The 18,636-nt window shown below is 37.2% G+C and overlaps 1 long non-coding RNA gene and 1 pseudogene across 2 annotated transcripts; both read left to right on the top strand.

The window, feature by feature from the left end:
* The first annotated feature begins 1,066 nt into the window (after window positions 1-1,066).
* On the top strand, window positions 1,067-2,821 carry LOC145161667 (UDP-glycosyltransferase 88B1 pseudogene; annotated as a pseudogene).
* A 10,336-nt stretch (window positions 2,822-13,157) lies between these two features.
* On the top strand, window positions 13,158-15,223 carry LOC145161668 (uncharacterized). 2 transcript variants are annotated; one of them, XR_013738598.1, is made up of 4 exons: window positions 13,158-13,509; window positions 13,659-13,858; window positions 14,637-14,715; window positions 14,936-15,223. It is a non-coding gene; the product is annotated as an uncharacterized LOC145161668 (long non-coding RNA). The 2 variants fall into 2 exon arrangements; XR_013738597.1 differs by having other exon boundaries at window positions 13,163-13,858.
* The last annotated feature ends 3,413 nt before the right edge of the window (window positions 15,224-18,636 follow it).

The raw sequence follows: 18,636 nt of genomic DNA on the forward strand, positions 1-18,636 counted from the left end.
GTTGGTCGATTCCCTCCTTAAGAACCCTAATTTTGTGTAATTAGACGACGGTGGATTCCTTTAGAGAGGAAGCATAAGCGACGGTGGATTCAATCAAAAGGGTTTTTATGTGTGTTTGTGTGTGAGAGATGCATACGAACCAAAAGTAAAAAAAGTCAATGTCTATGTGGCAAAAGGGTAACCGGGTTACCCCTTCATTTTGTCAAAAGTGACTAAATCGAACCGACAAAAAACAGTTTTGCACGAAAAAAAAAACTTTAGGGACTGAACGGGTAAAGTCAAAATACATAGTAGGGTCGTTGCGTCATTTTCGCTATTGGTTAATCTAGCTTTGGTTCTTGTTAAATCACATATTCGTTTTATTTAGAGTGCTCGGTATGGGCAACGCCCATTCCCGTTATGATGATGTGGACACCGTAAAACACCGGGAACACCACTCCCGACTCCCATTAAGGTATGGGCAACGCCCACTTCCTTCCTCTGTATTTCTTCTTTCTTGACCTCACAACGCAGTTGAAGGCTTGAAAGACCACTCCCAAAAAATGTGATGGAAAGAAGAAGAGAGAAGATGATGATGTGGCGTGAATATACACCCAACCGTCTTAATGATAAAAAAGGAAAATCTAGTTCGTTTATGTTAGTAGTAGATTAATACACGTGTTTGTATTTTACTCTTGTTTGTATGATTTATGTGTCCCATTATATAGCAGCCCAAATATAGTTAGCCTTAGTATTGCAGTCCTTATTTATATTGGTTTAATGAAAGAATTTCAAACAAGAATAAAATACAAACACACATATACCTCTATGACTAACACTTCATACAAAAAGACGTTTGGCATGAACATGGAGCCAACGTATCAGCACATGTTATCCATATAAAATTAATAATACATCATTTCTTTTTATGTTGTGGTCAGAAATTCTTTTAACAGCGATTGGAGTTGATACATACTTACAAACCGATGAAATTCAGATAAGACTTTGACGAAAGAGAACTCGGACCACCACACTTTTGTAAAACATTTTGATTTTGAGTATGTTTTTAACTTTTTATTATTTGTGCTATTATGAGTCTATGCCATAACGATCGACATTCACTTTCCCACTTGTACTCTTGGCTTCGGAATCGTGACTCATCTACTCAACTCGTTAAAAACTCAACCAAACTCCAATGTCTCGTCTCCACATACCAACTCTTCTATCCAAAACAGACAAATACATATCACATGGAAATGGAATCTGGTATGGTGGTTCTATATCCTTCTCCGGGGATAGGTCACCTTGTTTCCATGGTGGAGCTCGGAAAACTCATCCACACCCACCACCCTTCACTCTCTGTCGCCATCTTCATAACTCCGGCACCTTTTGAAACCGGCTCCACGGATAAATATATCAAAACCGTCTCCCTCACCAACCCTTCCATAACGTTCCACCAGCTCCCCACCGCCGATCTTCCACCGGACTTCTCTTCTGAATTCATAGACCTTGCTTTTGGGATCCCTGAGTTTAACAACCCAATCGTCCACGACACCCTCGTAACGTTATCGGAAAAGGCAACCATCAAAGCTGTGGTCCTTGATTTCTTTTCAAACGCAGCTTTTCAAATTTCCACAAGTCTCAAGATACCCACTTACTTTTTCTACACCAGCGGCGCTTCCGGCCTCTGTGCGTTCTTATATCTCGCCACCATCGATAAGACCACTTCCGACAGCTTTAAAGATGTAAACATTTTCTTTGATATTCCTGGTGTGCCTCCTGTCCATTCTTCCCATATGCCAATGGTTTGGTCTGATAGGGAAACCTACTCGTATAAAAAATTCATAGAGACTGCGAATAACATGGCAAAATCTTCCGGCATCATGGCAAACACCTTCGTGGGGTTAGAAGAAAGAGCCGTTGACGCGCTCCGGGAAGGTAAATGCGTCCCCAACGGTCCAACTCCGCCTATTTATTTCATCGGACCTTTGATCGCCGGTGGCAATCATGTGGATCCTAGCGAAAACGAGTGCTTAAAATGGTTGAACTCACAACCGAGTAAAAGTGTAGTGTTTTTATGCTTTGGGAGTCAGGGTGTGTTGAAGAAGGAGCAGTTGAAGGAAATAGCTATTGGTTTAGAGAAAAGTGAGCAAAGATTCTTGTGGGTGGTTCGAGATCCGCCACCCGATGACAAAACCGAGTCGAATTCTGGTGGTGGTAAAGTAGTCGGTCTGGATGCGATTCTTCCTGAAGGTTTTTTGGGCAGGATTGGGGATAAGGGACTGGTGGTGAAGAATTGGGCACCACAGCCAGAGATACTTAGTCATGAGTCGGTGGGTGGATTTGTGAGTCATTGTGGGTGGAACTCGGTGCTTGAAGCGGTGGTAGCTGGGGTGCCACTGGTGGCATGGCCATTGTATGCGGAACAGAAGATGAATCGAGTGTATTTGGTTGAAGAAATAAAGGTAGCATTGGCGGTGGATATGTCGTCGGATGATTTTGTGACGGCGGAGTCTCTAGAGAAGAGTGTGAGGGTGTTGATGCAGGGCGAGAAAGGGGCAGCGGTGAGAGAACGGATTTTAGAGATGAGAGAAAGGGCAAAGGCTGCGGTGGAGGACGGCGGCTCCTCCAAAGTTGAGTTCTCTAAACTAATCCGGTCGTGGACAGACCTGTAACTGTAACTGTAAAGTGTAATCAATGATGATTTGTGTGGGAGGCCAACTAATAAAGAATCACCGGAGATACGATGCCATTGGAAGTAGCTTTCAACTGGAAATAAAAGGAAGGCCACTGTACTTGACATTTTTAGTTTGATATGAATATTATTAATGATTGATTGTGATGGAACATTTAAAACTTAGAACGGTAAAAATAGATTTTGTTGGAAGTTGTTATGTATAGTTATGGTAACTCGATCATGATTTGATGCTTTTTAGGGAAATTTAGAGAATCGGTAGCTATTCTTTCCACAAATAGAATGAACACATAAAAGGCCCTAAGACTTGAGGGTATGGGTGCGGTTCCTAACGCGGGTGGTCATCTCAGAAGTGCAACACATCGTCCCCACCCTGTAGTTTCTACCGCAGTTGGACTAGGTGCGGTACTCCATAGTCTCTCTCTCTCTCTCTCTCTCTCTCTCTCCCCTTGACCGGCAAAGAACCACATTTTGTGTCGTTAAATTGACATGACACCCATGTGGCGTCTACATGGTAGAAATAGAAGTGTGGTTCTTATAGCACCACACCCTCCAGCCTAACATGCCCATGTTACTTTGGCCATGGTGAGTGGCTGTGGTTTGCAGGCTCAACTGTGACTAAGCGTCGGGCATGTGGCCTAAATCAATTTCACTAACTCTATGTGATAGTCTTTCTCTCCTCTATCTATTCTTTCTTTCTACCAAAGGACTTCGAGCCAAGCGGTACCGGGTGTTGCCCTCCCTCCTAGAGGTTGAAGGTTCAAGTCTTATTGGAGACATAGATGATATTAAGAGTAGTTTAGGAGTAGTGTAGATTTGCGGTTCTAAAAGAAAATCTATTTTTTCTTTCTCTCTATCTTTTTTTTACTCCAATTGTTATTGTTCTTTTTTTTTTTGGAAATTTCAATGTCTTTTTACCTATAAATAAAAACTTCAATATCTATATTTACCACACCTCAATACACTTCTTCGATCTATCTATAATTCTATTTTTATATTTCTAAAATTTAAACAATACTTCTTCTTCAAACAACTCAAACAACCAAAAAACACCCATAAGAAACACCCCAACCCATTCATTTGATCGACCAATATATTCGTCAATTGTTTACCACTATGACAGTATGCTACTATATTATCCACACCCAACAACTTCCACAACTACATCCACAACCACAACCACAATTCCAATACGAAACCAAATTTTATCCCTTCAGTTTTGTATCTCAAACTTAAGCCAAATTTTGTACCAAACTCAAGTCAAATCTGAAACCAAACTTGAATTCGTTTTGGAAACTCAACCCACCGAAGCACCAAAAAAAAAATGAATGCCACAACTGAACCATGAGAACCCGTAGAAGTGATGGCATTGGCATATACATGAGTAGATGTATCCAAGGATCCGAAAGTGCAAAGACAAAAAAAAATAACCGTTTTTTGAAGCGAGTTCTAAAACGGTTCCACAAAGAAATGAAGCTAGGATATTATCGTACAAAAAACCAAGTGTATTCCAAATTGACAAAGACAAACATGTAAGTCATGGTGTTTAATGATTTGTATAACAACATGCATCGTCAATGGCAAGGTAGAGAAAGTAATGATGCGATTTTTGAAAAAACGCTAAAAGTGTACCAAAAAGAAAACAAGAAAAATTTCAAATTTGTTGAATTTTAGAACTTTATGAAATGTAACAAAAAATGGAAAGCGACCAAAACATTGGACGAACATATCGATGGTGGTTCAAAACTCTAAAAAACATCCGAATTCAAGTACATTATATTGGATGCTCGTGTTGGAATCGACCTTAACAATACCTTCCCGACCAATAGGAAGGAACAAAGCGAAATGCAAAGACAAAAGACAAATCTGTATAACTTGAAAGTGATAGGGGACGAGGTGAAGGTCTAAATACAAGAATTGGCAAATTTTTACACGTTGCTTCCGAAAGAGAGTGAAGGAAAGAAGGAAATATTGACATGAGAATATTAATACAAGAGATAAGTCACTACACCCGGGATGAGCATGAATTGGCTTTGTTGATCAAACCCAACATTAGAAAAAAATATAACCTTTAGTTTTTTTTTCGTTTTTAAGCGCTTGTTGAGTGTTTTTTTTTAAGTTTCTAGATTTTTTTAAAAAAAAATTAAAATTTCATGTTACGTTTTTCTTAACATTATATTGTTATACAAATACTAATATATATATATATATATATATATATATATATATATATATATATATAAAGGTTCAAATGAGAACCAAAAAAGATTAAGAACCCCTAAGAACCACTTTTTTTTTACAAATTAAACTTAAAACTCATTATTATGTATCAGATGTCAAACACTCAAGTCTTCAAACTCTTTCAAACTCTCTCACCAAACTTGAAGAACACACCAACCTTACCACCACCTACCACCAACCACCACCGCTGTTGCCGCCTCCTACCACCGACCAACCACTTCCATCAGATCTGTATGCTCCAAACGATTCCAGATCTACATTTTCAATTTCAGATTCACGATTAACGCCACTAGAGCTATGATTTTCTGTTCCAGATCTACAAGTTCCGACAAGCAACGAAGATCCACCATTATCGTCAACGATCGTCACCGCTGTTATCGTCATCCTCTGATCTCCGGTGAAACACCATCAGATGTGCCTCCTCTTTCTCATCCTCTCTGATATTTGGTGATAAACTACTAGATCTGATGTGTTTCAGGTTACATCTCAAGTGAAACATTACCGTCTACGTCGCATCAGAGCTTACTCACACTAGATCTATCATCTATGTTTCCTCCACTACAAGATTAGAAGTTTTCTGGTCCAGATCTATGATTTTTGCCACCACAAATGTCTAGATCTGTGATTTTTGTCAACATCGATGTACAGGTCTACAAGCTCCGACGGGATCTGGTTTCGTTTTCTTCAAGTCTCAGATTTGGTGAAACACCGCCAACTTGTCTCCATCTTTTTCTCTCTGATCTCTGGTGAAACACCACCAGATCTACATCAGGTATGACAATTTTTGTGTTGATTATTTTTTCTTTTGTTAAACTGTGAATTTAATGTTTTAATCTATTTTTTATTGTTTACTTTTCTTAATATTAGTTTTAACTACTATTAAGTTTCGTTTTGTGACCAAATTGTTAAAGTGCTGGAGATTTGACCGTTTTTCAAGGATGTCACCATCAGCAGAGGCATACTTCGGCGCAAGCTTAGAGGAACGACGTTCATCATTCTCCTGTTTTTTATAAGCATTATGCTTAGTGAGAATTTGTCGGACCTCCTCAACTGGAAATCTCCAGTCCTTGGCCAATGTGTCTAGATTGACCGTGAGCTTCCTTTTCTTGCTTGGAGGAGTAGAGGAGCCTTCATTACTGTCTTGAACTCCCCCTGAGGAGGTGGTCTTACTTTTCCTTGTGATGTGCTAATCATCATCAGACTCAACATCACTATCAACACCTTGAGGAATCTCCCCCTCAGGATTAGCTTCTGGATAATTAGTGTTTAGAGGCACAACTCGTGACATTAAATCCATATCCAGAAAGCCTTCATCATCATCAGTATCAGTATTAGGCTCATCATCAACATCTTCAAAATTTTCAGCATGTACTACAATTGCTCTATCAGTCTCCCCCTTTTCGACATTATCAACATTTAGAGGAGACCCTGGAGGAGTCCTTGAAGGAGTGCTAAGAGGTGGAGAGGTAATTGGAGAAAGAGGATTTGAGGGAGGAGGTGGTTGAAATGGAGTTGGAGAATTGTCACTAGTATACAGAGGTGGTGGTGGTGATGGAGGTTGATCACCATGATGAGAGTTGGAGGGAGAATCATCATTATCTTCAGTGTCAACTACCATGGAGACGATGCAATTAATATCAGCCACATCAGTTTCAACCTTGCTTAGACGCTTCCCCATCGTGCATATTAAGGTTACCAACAGCGTAAGCTTGGATATCATGGTTGACTGTAAGTCAGAAGAGGTAGACTCCTCCTGAAAAATAGGAACAAATTGAAGGGGAGGAGACTGTGTAGAATTAGAACCATTAGTACCAGTATGAAGTGGAGAGAACCATGGAGGAATGGTACTAGTGAGAACGAGAATAGATGTAGCAGCGAGGCACGAGTTGCAGCGGAAGATATCATCGTATCATGATTTGCAACGACGTAAGGGATGGGTTAGGGAGGTATTCTGATAAAATGTTGTGATTCTATAGATCATTGACATAGTATTGGGAAATCTCATCCGCGTAAGGTTTTTTACGCTGAATCAATAACTTATTTTATTAGAAGAAAAGGCCAAGAATGGGTAGGTGCGTGTAATATACCCTGGAACAAGATATATTCATCGACACAAATTTTTAAGTCCTTATCAGCGTCTTTCATCATACGTTGAATCATAAAACTTTCAAGAAGAAAAATAGGGTGAGAAGGGGTTGATGCATGTGATAGACTACGATACATAGTATAACCATCAGCACAAATTTCGAACTTTTATCAGTGTACGGTATTATACAGTGAATCATCAAGATCTATTTTAGAAGAATTGGATAAACCCTTTGTCAATAAAGGACCTAAGAAGTATCTCTTACGCTGGTGATAATGCAACCAGGGTAAGCGACTGTGTAATGCTCGATGTTTCAGCAGAACATGAGACTTAATGCATACGGTAAGCATACTTCCAGGGACAAAGTCTGGATGTGAGAAAAATCATATGGTTAATACCCAAGCCTTATAATAATTTGTTTTTGATCAAGACTAGGAAATTTCACACAGAAAGATATGTCTGTGCATAAGCATCAAGGTGAGTGGGTGACTCAATGTCATCTCAGCAGCTGGTCTCGCTGATAAGACACTTAGACAGATTAGTCACATACAACTGCATGTTTCTAGGGATAGAGGTTTGTCAAAAGTTTCATACTTTCAATTCATTAAAACAAGAAATAAAAGAGATGATGTTGAAAACACAAAAAGTATATTGCAAACAAGAAAATGGAGTTCATGTCATTGAAAGCATGCAAAGTTCAACGATCAACTTACTAAGGGTCTTCTCATCCAATGCTTTAGTAAAGATATCGACTAATTGATTAGTGGTTGTAATGTAGAATAGTTCAACTTTTCCTTTCTGAATAATATTACAGATGAAGTGATAACAGATGTCGATGTTTTTGATCTTGGAATGTTGAACCGAATTCTGAATCATCAAAATAAAACTAGTATTTTCACAACAAATAGGAGTATTGGTGAATGAGAATCCATAATCTTGAAGTTGATTTTGAATCCAAAGAATCTGAGCGCAACACCTTCCAGCGGAACATATTCTGCTTCAGCGGTCGAGCAAGCAACTGACATCTACTTCTTGCTTGACCAACTCACAAGTCTATTTCCCAATAATTGAGCTCCTCCTGAAGTAATCTTTTGATCGATACCACATCCACCATGATCAGATTCAGTATAACCAACCAGCTTGAATTTTGAATCATGTGTATACCATAGCCTAAGATTTTGCATATGCTTCAGATAACGGAAGATTCTCTTAACAACATGGAGATGTGATTCTTTGGGAATGGCCCAATAGCAGGCACACAAAATGGTGGAAAACATAATATCCGGAAGATTGACAGTGAGATAGAGCAGAGAGCCTATCATTCTGCTATACATTGTTTCATTAACGTTAATGCCAGATAGATTAGCGGATACAGTCACAGATGGTGACATTGGGGTCTTTTCTGGTTTACTATCGGAGAAGCCAAACTTCTTTAGGAGGTCAGACATTTACTTGGCTTGACAAATAAAAATCCCATCGGTGAGTTGCTTAACCTGCAGCCTAAGAAAAATGTTAGTTCACCCATCATGCTCATTTCAAATTTCTTGGCCATAACTTCAGTGAATTCAATAATCAGTGTCTCATCAGTGGATCTAAAAATGATATCGTCCACATACACTTGAGGAAGAATAATATGAGACCCTGAATTCTTGATAAACATAGTGTTATCAATGGCTTCACGCTTGTATCATTTCTCTAGGAGATAGTTAGCCAGAGTGTCGTACCAAGTCCTGGGAGCTTATTTGAGGTTGTATATGCCTTTGTCCAGACGATACACATGATATGGATATTATTCACTTTCAAATCCTGTCAGTTGTTTTAGGAAAACTTCTTCTTAGAGATCCCCATGCAGAAAGGCGGTCTTGACATCCATTTGATAGACTTTAAAATTCATGAAGGATACATATGCAAGAAACAATCTTATTGTCTCAAGTCTTGCTATATGAGAAAATGTCTCATCATAGTCCAAGCCTTCCAATTGACAAAAACCTTGAGCAACTAGTATTGCCTTGTTTCTTGTGACCACTCTGTCTTCATCCATTTTGTTTCTGAACACCCAGCGGGTACCAATGACGGTTTTCCCCCGAAGACATGGAACCAGCATCTAAACATTGTGTTGTTCAAACTCATTTAACTCATCTTGCATTGATTTGATCCAATCAACATCTTTTAATGCTTCAACCACCTTTTTGGGTTCAATCATTGGCACGAAATTAACAAACATGCAGAAATTGTTGGTGGCTCTGCTACGAGTAAGAACCCATGAGTTAATGTTTCCTATAATCTGAGATTCAGAATGATCACAATGAAATATGTGATTTGCATAATTATTGTTAATTGGTTCATCATCAAAGAGAGGTTCTTCATGATTTGGAGATGTGCAGGGGTTTTGGATTTTCAGTATTATGAGGTTGGACTTCAAATCAACGTCAGTTGGGTCCTCAACATCATAGAAAAGATTGTGACCAGGGTCAATGTTCGGGACAATTGGCTCGGAAAGAGATTCGGATGGTCTGATAACAAGTTCATCAAGAATGTTTGCAGGATGTTCGAATCGATCTTGAATGAAAGAGTCTTCATCAAGTGTAACATGAATCGATTCCTCAACGACTTGTATTGAGAGATTAAAAATTTTGAAGGCTTTAGATTCACTTGAATATCCCAAAAAGAAACCTTTATCAGATTTTGCTTCAAATTTTTAGCGCTGATCCCTCTGATTCAAGATATTGCAGACACACCCAAAAACATGGAAGTAGGAGATATCAGGCTTTCTTCCTTTAAGCAGCTCATAAGCAGTCATCCCATGACACTTCATAATGATTGATCTGTTTTGAGTGCAACATGTTATATTAAAAGCTTCAGGTCAGAAGGATAGAGGGAGACCAGCATCTACAACCATAGTCGAACAATTTTTATAAGAGTCTGATTTCGTCTTTCAGCCACACCATTTTGTTGCGGTGTCCGGAAAACAATTTTTTTTTGAGAAATCCCTGTAGCATCACAAATTTCCTCTAAAGTGGAATTCCTGAACTCAATGCCATGATCACTTTGCAGTTTCCTAACTTTGCGGTCATACAAAACTCCACACTGCTTTATAAAGGAGATGATCTCTTCAGCGACATGATTTTTATTTTTCAGAAAAACAACCCATGTGAATCTCAAGTACTCGTCTACAATAACCAGTGTGAACTTCTTCTCAGGTATAGATTTTATAGTGACAGGACCAAACAAATCCATATTAAGAAGATCAAAGGGTTCATCGATAGAAGAACAAGACTTTGGTTTAAATGAAGATTTTGTCGGCTTCCCTTTTTCACACGTTGAACGTAACTTATCTTTTCAAACTTCATCTTAGGCATCCCTCTCACAAGATGATTTCCAGATATCTTGGAAATATTCTTGAAGTTAAGGTGAGAGGGTCTCTTGTGCCACAACCAATTCAGATGAGACTGTGAACGAGAGAAGAAGCAACGCCTAAGAGAATTATCAGCAGAAAACAAGTCCAGGACATAGATGTCATTTTTGCGACTTGCAGCGAGTACTGTGACATCCTTTTAACCAATCACTTGCCTTCCCTTTTGTTGAAATGAACTTCATAGCCAGCATCACAGAGTTGGCTGGATGAGATTGTATTGAAGAACTTTGACATAAGATACCTTTTTGAACTCGACTGATTGGCATTTGATTGTACCATAACCATTTGTGATTCCCTTGCTATTATCTTTATATGTATAATTGTGGGCCTATATTTCTTCACATAATCATCCAAGATAGACTTGAATCCAGTCATATGTTGCAAGCATCCACTTTCTAAGTATCGGATGTGCTCTTGACCTTGTAGTACTAAAGCACACATTAGCCCACACTGACCCATTTTTCAATGGGTCTCTTAGGAAGGAAAATGTTATAGCATTCATTAGGAAGACAATTTAGAGAATTTTCCTTTTTAATCCCTTTATCATTTCGAACTATAATGTTGTCAACGCTTTTTTTATTCTCCTCAAATGTGCATTCGTTGATCTTGTGTGAAGGGTCTCCACAACGACAACATATTCTGATTCTAGTATTTTCCCTTTTAAAACCTGAGTGTTGTTTTTTTTAATTTGTCTTCTATTGAGTGGAATCATGTTCATTTAATTTTAAAACACTTTCTTTTATCCTGGAACTAGATACACTACACTGTGAAGAAACACTGTCATTACACGCTGATGAATTGGAAGACTCATTAGTGTCAGAAGTTTCTGAAAGACGGTCAGTGCCAATGTCACTTACAGTGCATTCATGAAATTCACTAAGAATTTCATTCACTGAGTGAAACTCACCATTTGAAATGGTATATTTTAGCAAGATTTTGGTTGAGGGCAATACATATTCATGAGATGGAGGTTGCTGTGATGGATCAAGAGCAAACAAGTGAGATTTACATTCAGTATGTCTATTTGAGTCAGTGACACAATGTTTGTCAATTCAAATTTGATTTATAAAGGAGGTATTGGCAAATCTAGTTTTAAAGTCCTTTTCAAGATCACAAGTAGTGTCAAAATTTTGTTCAGATTCAATATGTTCGAGTATTTTTACAGCGTCATCAATATTGCCACCAAGAATTTTCTCACATTGATAAGGAATTGGAGCGTTTATTATTTTGTTTAACTTGAAATGTGAATGTGCCCAATTATGAACTATAAGTTGTAGCTTTTTGGAAAGTGCATCATATTTTTCCTTTTCATTGAAAAATAATTTATATCTTTATTCATCAGCGTGAGAGAATTTTTAGTGGCAATTAGTTTTTCTTTTAAGATCTTGATCTCATATTTTGAGAAAAACATTTTCAGAATTAGATTTTAAAAGATCAAGACACAAGTAATTTAACGTATCAACTTTTTCTTCAAAGGAGTTGTTAATAAACTTCTAAACCTGAAAGGAAGTGGAGTCCCAATCTTGTATCTTTGAATCCCTTGCAGCTTGAGAGAAATCAGCGTTGAAAGTGTTGGAGTTGCTATCAGATTCTTTAGTGTGGAAGTTATCAATGCAATCCATTAGACATTTTTCTTTCAGCCCTTCATCTTTAGATGACTTTTCTCCATAAGCCACTGTCAGATTTTTCATCATCTCTTGTACAGACTCGCAGTTTTGAACCAGACGATAAATGTGGTAAGGAAGAGAATTTCCATTGGCAGCCCTTGCTATCACATATAGACTAATGAGTCTTTTAACTTCTTCATCATATATTGCCTTTGGCTTTTGCTTCAATCCACCAACGGGAGCATTATTAACCATGGGTTGGTACATGGGAACATGTGGACCATGATCAACGATGTCAATCATGTAATAGTCCATAGTTTCAAGAAAAATCAAAGCTTTTGTTTTCCACATGGAAAAATTACTTTCATCGAAAAAATGGAATTTTGTTTGATACGGAGGATTTAGGATGGTATTGAGATGAAGAATACATGATATCCCGAGTGTATCAGAAAACCCGCTCTGATACCACTTGAAGGTTCGCTTGATCAGATACAAACAAGAAAGAACTAATAACAAAGTTATCACAACGATTTTTTCACTAAGAAATGATCCTCACAAAGAGAATCGGCCAAAAGCGGCGATAAGGTTGTAATTAGCACAACCTGAGTACACAAATATATAGTGACACTAGTAACAATCAATTCTGACATCTATGGTATTGATTCTAATCTAAGTAAAAAGATTGATCCTAATCACTGAGATTAAGGAACAGTTAATTGACAACTACTATTACTTTAATTACAAAATACAAAGTAAATACACTACTACTAGTGATCACACGCTGATGTTGGTGACGTACATAAGCTGACGCTGGCGCTAGAGCTGATGGTCAGTGTGTATTTGACTCATCAGATTCTAAGGTTCGACCTTACAAAGTCCAAATTCTATGAGCTTGTTGAAATTTGATTAATATTAACCCAAAATCTCTTAAAAATAACCAATGATTAAAGGGGTTACCCATATCCAATATATCTCGTATAGAAATTCAGAAAATATTAATATATAAAACTCCAATTCATACCATAAATCAAATATATCTCATGTAGAAATTCGGAATCGGAAAATATTAATATATAAAACTCTAATTGTAAACATTAACATTTGTCAAAATGTTAAACACCGTAGATAAGAGCACATCACGCTACAGTGCATTTACACTGCAGCCTGTAGACTTTGTTCCACTTTCTCCCGTACTCCCTGTTCCCCCACTCACGCTCTCTCTCTCTCTCTCTCTACAAAAATTCATCAGTTAGCTTGAAAGCGCCTTCTCCTGTACTCTCTCTTCCCCACCATCCCTTCAAAACTTCTCACACGCTTCGTGAAAAATCTATCGGTTCTCACTCGAAGAACATTGATCGTCACCTCCACCACCAACATTGACGCGGTGGGTCTGGCGGTTACAGGCATCGGGAGTCATTAGATCAAGCGGGTAACTAAGCCCAAGGTCTTCAAATGTTCGTGAACAGGAACAAAACCCGGCTAATGAGTAACGTCTCTCTCTCTCTCTCTCTCTCTCTCTCTCTCTCTCACTGACTGCTCTCTTAGGGTTTTGGGTAAAGAGATGAAATTTGGTTGTCATAGTCTTGATAAAAAGCTCGAATCTTATATTACATGATTGTTCTTTTGTTCTTTCAGATCCACGTACCTAACAAGGAACAAAACTCAATTTTCTTTTGTTCTTTGAGACCCACACATGTAAAAATCCCTTAATTTTTTTAAATCAATGTTAGAAGTGGGTTTGCTAATCTGTGTTGTTTTTCATTTTTGATTTTTGAGCTTGGATCTGGATGAAGATTAACAAGATCGGGAAAGAAGGGTTTTTCGATTTGGAGCAGGTAACAAGCAATTTCTTTTTCCAGATCTTTCAGTGAAATCTTGAAACGAAATCGTTTTCTGCATCCTCGATTTCGTCTCTTTTTTCATCATTGATTTTGGTTTTTGTTTAGGGATTTATAGCATATCTGGAAACCGTATTATTTCAGGTGAAAACATGTATATTTTAATGTAAACCATAACATGTTCAACTATATTTTCATAAGTGTTCAACCCTCCCTATACAATAGACGTAATGTGCTGCATAGTCCATTCATTGTTATATCTCTTGCTTGACATGCGACATGTGGATCTTTATGTTAGAACTTAGAACTCATTTACAGTGTACTCAAATTATATTAAGTCTAGAAACTCTGAGGGTTTGGATTCACTAAATACTAAATAGTACTCTTAATTTCAGAATAAAAGCTAGTAAGAAGATTGTGCAATTACATAACTCAGTTGTTCAAATTAATAACGACAAGATGATCCATTTAATGAAATTTACATGTTAAAGAATGTGTGTAGCTAATGGTGACTTCCAATTTGTGAGTAGAAGAAGCAGAAAAATGACTACCCAGGTTAGAAAACATACAACTTTTAAAGCATGAGGTACGATTGATCAAGGTTCTGACAAAAAAATTAATGTTTTAGGCCATAGTGGTTCGATCCTAACGAAATTGAAGGTGTATAGGAGCTAGAACAAGATCTGCTTCATTTGAACACCAAGTTTCAATCGTTTGCCATCTCCATCTCAAAAAAAAAAATCTCTTTTGATTTTGTTTCTATGATTTGATATAGGTTGCAGGTGGAGGGTCTTCTCTGGGATACCAGTTTGTTGACGTTAAGAACGGATATTATTGTAAAATATGATAAGCAGGTATTTATTTGCCATGGGTTTGTTTGGATTATATGTGTGGTCCAAAGAAAACTTAGCAGATTTCGAAATTAAGAATTGTAATATATGTTTGTTCCTAATTTCTCATAATGACAGTTACCATGCCTATAATTTCTTTGGTTTGATTTTATGTTTTTCTATCTGCAACAGAGACAAGGTTAGTTTCTTTTTTTTTCTTAATTTTCTATCTACATATTTTCAGGTTTCGTCCTGTTAGTAGACTATTGGTTGGATGTGAAGGCGGGCAAGGTTCAATTTCATGTTTTTTTCTTAGTTTTCAATTTATTATCTTTGGTATTATAGCGAATGAGTAGGGCCATAACCACATGGTTCTCATTTCCTAGATTATCAATCATATATTCATATCGGTCCCGATGTTCACCCCTATTTAGGAGAAGGATTATATTTTCTAAGAGAGTTTTGCATTGATAACTTATTGTGAAAGTTCGTTTGTTGATATTTTTATAAAGATACTCAAGCTTGATCAGTATGATAAGTGTGAATTACTTGGTCTTTTAGAAGTCCCCGTCTTTCCTAGCTGGAATAAATTGCATATCTTTTCAATTTTTCTGTTTTGTAAACAAGGCCTACACTGAGTATATCCTAATCTATACCCTTTTTGAATCAAGTATCTGCAAAACATACTTAAAAACCTCGTTCATACCATAAATCAAGTATCTGCAAAACATACTTAAAAAGTAAACAAACTTTTATATTCAATCAAAATAACAAGACATAAAAGAATAAGTATAAAACCAATTGTAAACCAATTATTGAATTGTATTTTTATATTCATAACATATATTCAAAAGTAATGGTGAATTGAAAAATTGACATGACTAATATTCAAAAATCTGACTAATATTCAAAAATCAAGCAAACTAATATCAATTCCAAATGAATTAAAGAATCGATAATAATAATGAACAAGTATTGGAGCAGTTAAGCAAATAACAACATAAAACAATTATCAAACCAATTATCACATCAATATCCCGAAAATTGGTATAAAAATAACGATAACTAAGAGGAAATAACCGCCGTTCCAAAAAAAAGAAAAAAAAAAAACTAAGAGGAAATAAGAAAATAAGGGTATAAATTTACCAATTAATTGAATAAAAAGCCCATATGTTTTTTTAATTACCTCTATTGAAGTTTTAAACCATGAGTGACGGGCGTAGATGAATATCAATGGCGATGGGGTTGTATATGTGGATGAGTACTTGAAGGTTTGTGCATGTTCTCTTTTATGGTTCTTCTCTTTTTCTTTTCACTGTTGCTAGGGTAATATGGTGGATGGTGGTCATTGTTGGTGTGTTAATAGACATGAGATATGGAGAGGGTGTTGTTGCGTAGATGATGATTTCAACTATGGTGATGAGTGGCCGACGATTTACATATGATGATGGTGATAACGGTCGATGGTGTAAGGTTAAGGAGATAAAGGACACGTGAATTTGAGGTTGCATATGAAGAAGATCAAGATCATTATTTTTATATAAATGATCCATGATTTAAGGAAGTTTTATAAATATAAATTTTTGGTTATTAAAATAATTGTAGATAAAATTCAGAAATTACCCCTATAGGTTGATTGGTCTAGAATTGGTCCCACATTCACACAATATTTAGAGTTTATATATGAACTTAACTCTCTCTCTCTCTCTCTCTATCTCTCTGTATATATATATATATATATATATATATATATATATATATATATATATATATATATATATATATATTGGTGGTTTTCAAGGCCAACAAATTTAATAACCATAAATCTTTTACATTAAAATAGTGTATAGTGGTAAAGGAATCGTATCCACGAAGATTGGTTCAATTTTATAACTCTATGAAAAATCTCTTTGTAATAGTACTTGTAAAATAACAATAAAAGTAAAAATGAGGGTTTTGATCTTTTGAAATACTTGAAATAAACTAGGATTAAACTAAGATTTAAATAGACAATTTCAACAAAAACAAGAGGTTGATGTAAAATCAATAATAGAAAGATGGTTGACTTTAGGTTTCCTCACTTTGACTTTTGATGAACATATCAATAAGAGTTTGATGTTACACGCGTAGAGGGCGCGTGTAACATTCTTTCTTTTCTCTCGAGTCCACAGAAGGTTCAAAAGAATTTTGGGTCGAACCACGCGGGCCGCACAATGGCCGCATGGAGGCCGCATCAACTGAAGCTCAAAAAAATACGAAGTGTTGAAACCAGCCACGCGGGCCGCATGGAACCCGCACGCTGGCCGCATGTGCTGAACAGGGCTGCAGGTAATTCTTCTACGCGGGCAAGGAATGCACCGCACATAAGCCGCACAGGACCTTACGCGGGCCGCCTGGAACCCGCACGCTGGCCGCTTGACTTCCTGCACTTCAAAATTTAAAATTTTCCAAAAACCTCATTTTTAGCCAAAATGATTCTCGTGAAGTCCCGGTTTGATAACACAACAAAAGTTTGGACCAAAGGTGAGAATGAAGCTTGAATTTTTTTTCTAAAAATGAACACTTTCAAAACAAAAAAAAACATTTTCAAAATCATTTTATTCGGTTTATAAAAGACGAAAGCACAATGCTTACCAAAAATGTCATTCTTTAACATCTTTGACGAGACTTCCTCCAATCTTTTCTTCAATATTTTGGGGTGTCCAAACGGACAATGCATTGGACAATTGCATCAAAACCTCCATAGAAAGGCTTCAACCGATGTCCATTAACCTTGAAAACTTGCCCAATGTCGACATTTTTTAGTTTCCACACCTCCATTGGGACTCTTTTCTTGTATTTGACTTTATTTTTCCAGGAGAACCATACCGGACTTAGATCTTTGATAATAGCAATCATCCACCCATATTCTTTCTTGTACTTGTTCAGTAAGGTGACCAACTCTTCCATCTTTGACATGGTAGTCGATTTGGTGACCGGTTGGGCGTCTTCCTTCTCGGGATATGTATCCTTTAAAGGGTACGATAGATTTATTGTTTCCGGCTCTTGTGGTTCGTCTACCACTGGAGTAAGTTTCTCAATGGTAGTGGGTGGCTCAAACTCTCTTTCGTTAACCCCCAACACGTCCTCTATAGTTTCATTGACATCTTTCTCAATTTGTTCTTCCTCCTTGACAGCCTCTTCCACTTCTACTCCTTCTTCCTCTTCTTCATATAACACTCTTGGGCCATCAAAACGTTTCTCATCTTTCAAAGGAATGGCACATGTTCTATGCCATGGGCTCTCTTCAGATGGTAGTTTGTCTTGAGCTTCCATTATACTTATTGTATGAGCAAGTTGTGTTATTTGTTGCTCTAAGCTTTTGAGGCTAGCTTGGGTTGTTTCCTGGAAAATTTGGGTAGATGTGACAATGCTTTTCACAATGTCCTCTAAGGACATGCTTGACATTTCATGTTGTTGAGGAGGTGGAGGATAAGGATGTTGGAAATGTGGACTTGGTTCGTATTGGTTATTTCCCCAAGCTTGGTGGTTGTCCCACCATTGATCATGTTGAGGTTGATTATAACTCCATTGGTTTGACCAGTAGTAGCTTCCCTTCTCTTGCACTTCTTCCCATTCTCCTTGTAAATATGGACACATATCGGAATGATGTCCATTTTGGGAACAAAAATCGCAAAGAAGAGGCATGGGCTGCACACTTTGGTCACTTTCAATCTTCATAACTAACTGAGCTAGCTCAGAAAGTTGGTCTTCAATGAAAGGAGTGTTCATTTCTGAACCATACTTTTTTTTTTAATTTCGCGGTTTTAAATTAGAGTACCTGCACAATGAGATCTAGGCATGGAGAAATAAACTGATTAAATATAAACCAATCCCCAACAACAGCGCAAAAATTTGGTGGTTGTCGAGGCCAACAAAATTAATAACCCTAAATCTTTTACACTA

The sequence above is a fragment of the Lactuca virosa genome, chromosome 2 (genome assembly GCF_052849685.1).
Source record: "Lactuca virosa cultivar CGN04683 chromosome 2, Lactuca_virosa_CGN04683_v6, whole genome shotgun sequence".
NCBI classification, from domain to species: Eukaryota; Viridiplantae; Streptophyta; class Magnoliopsida; order Asterales; family Asteraceae; genus Lactuca; species Lactuca virosa.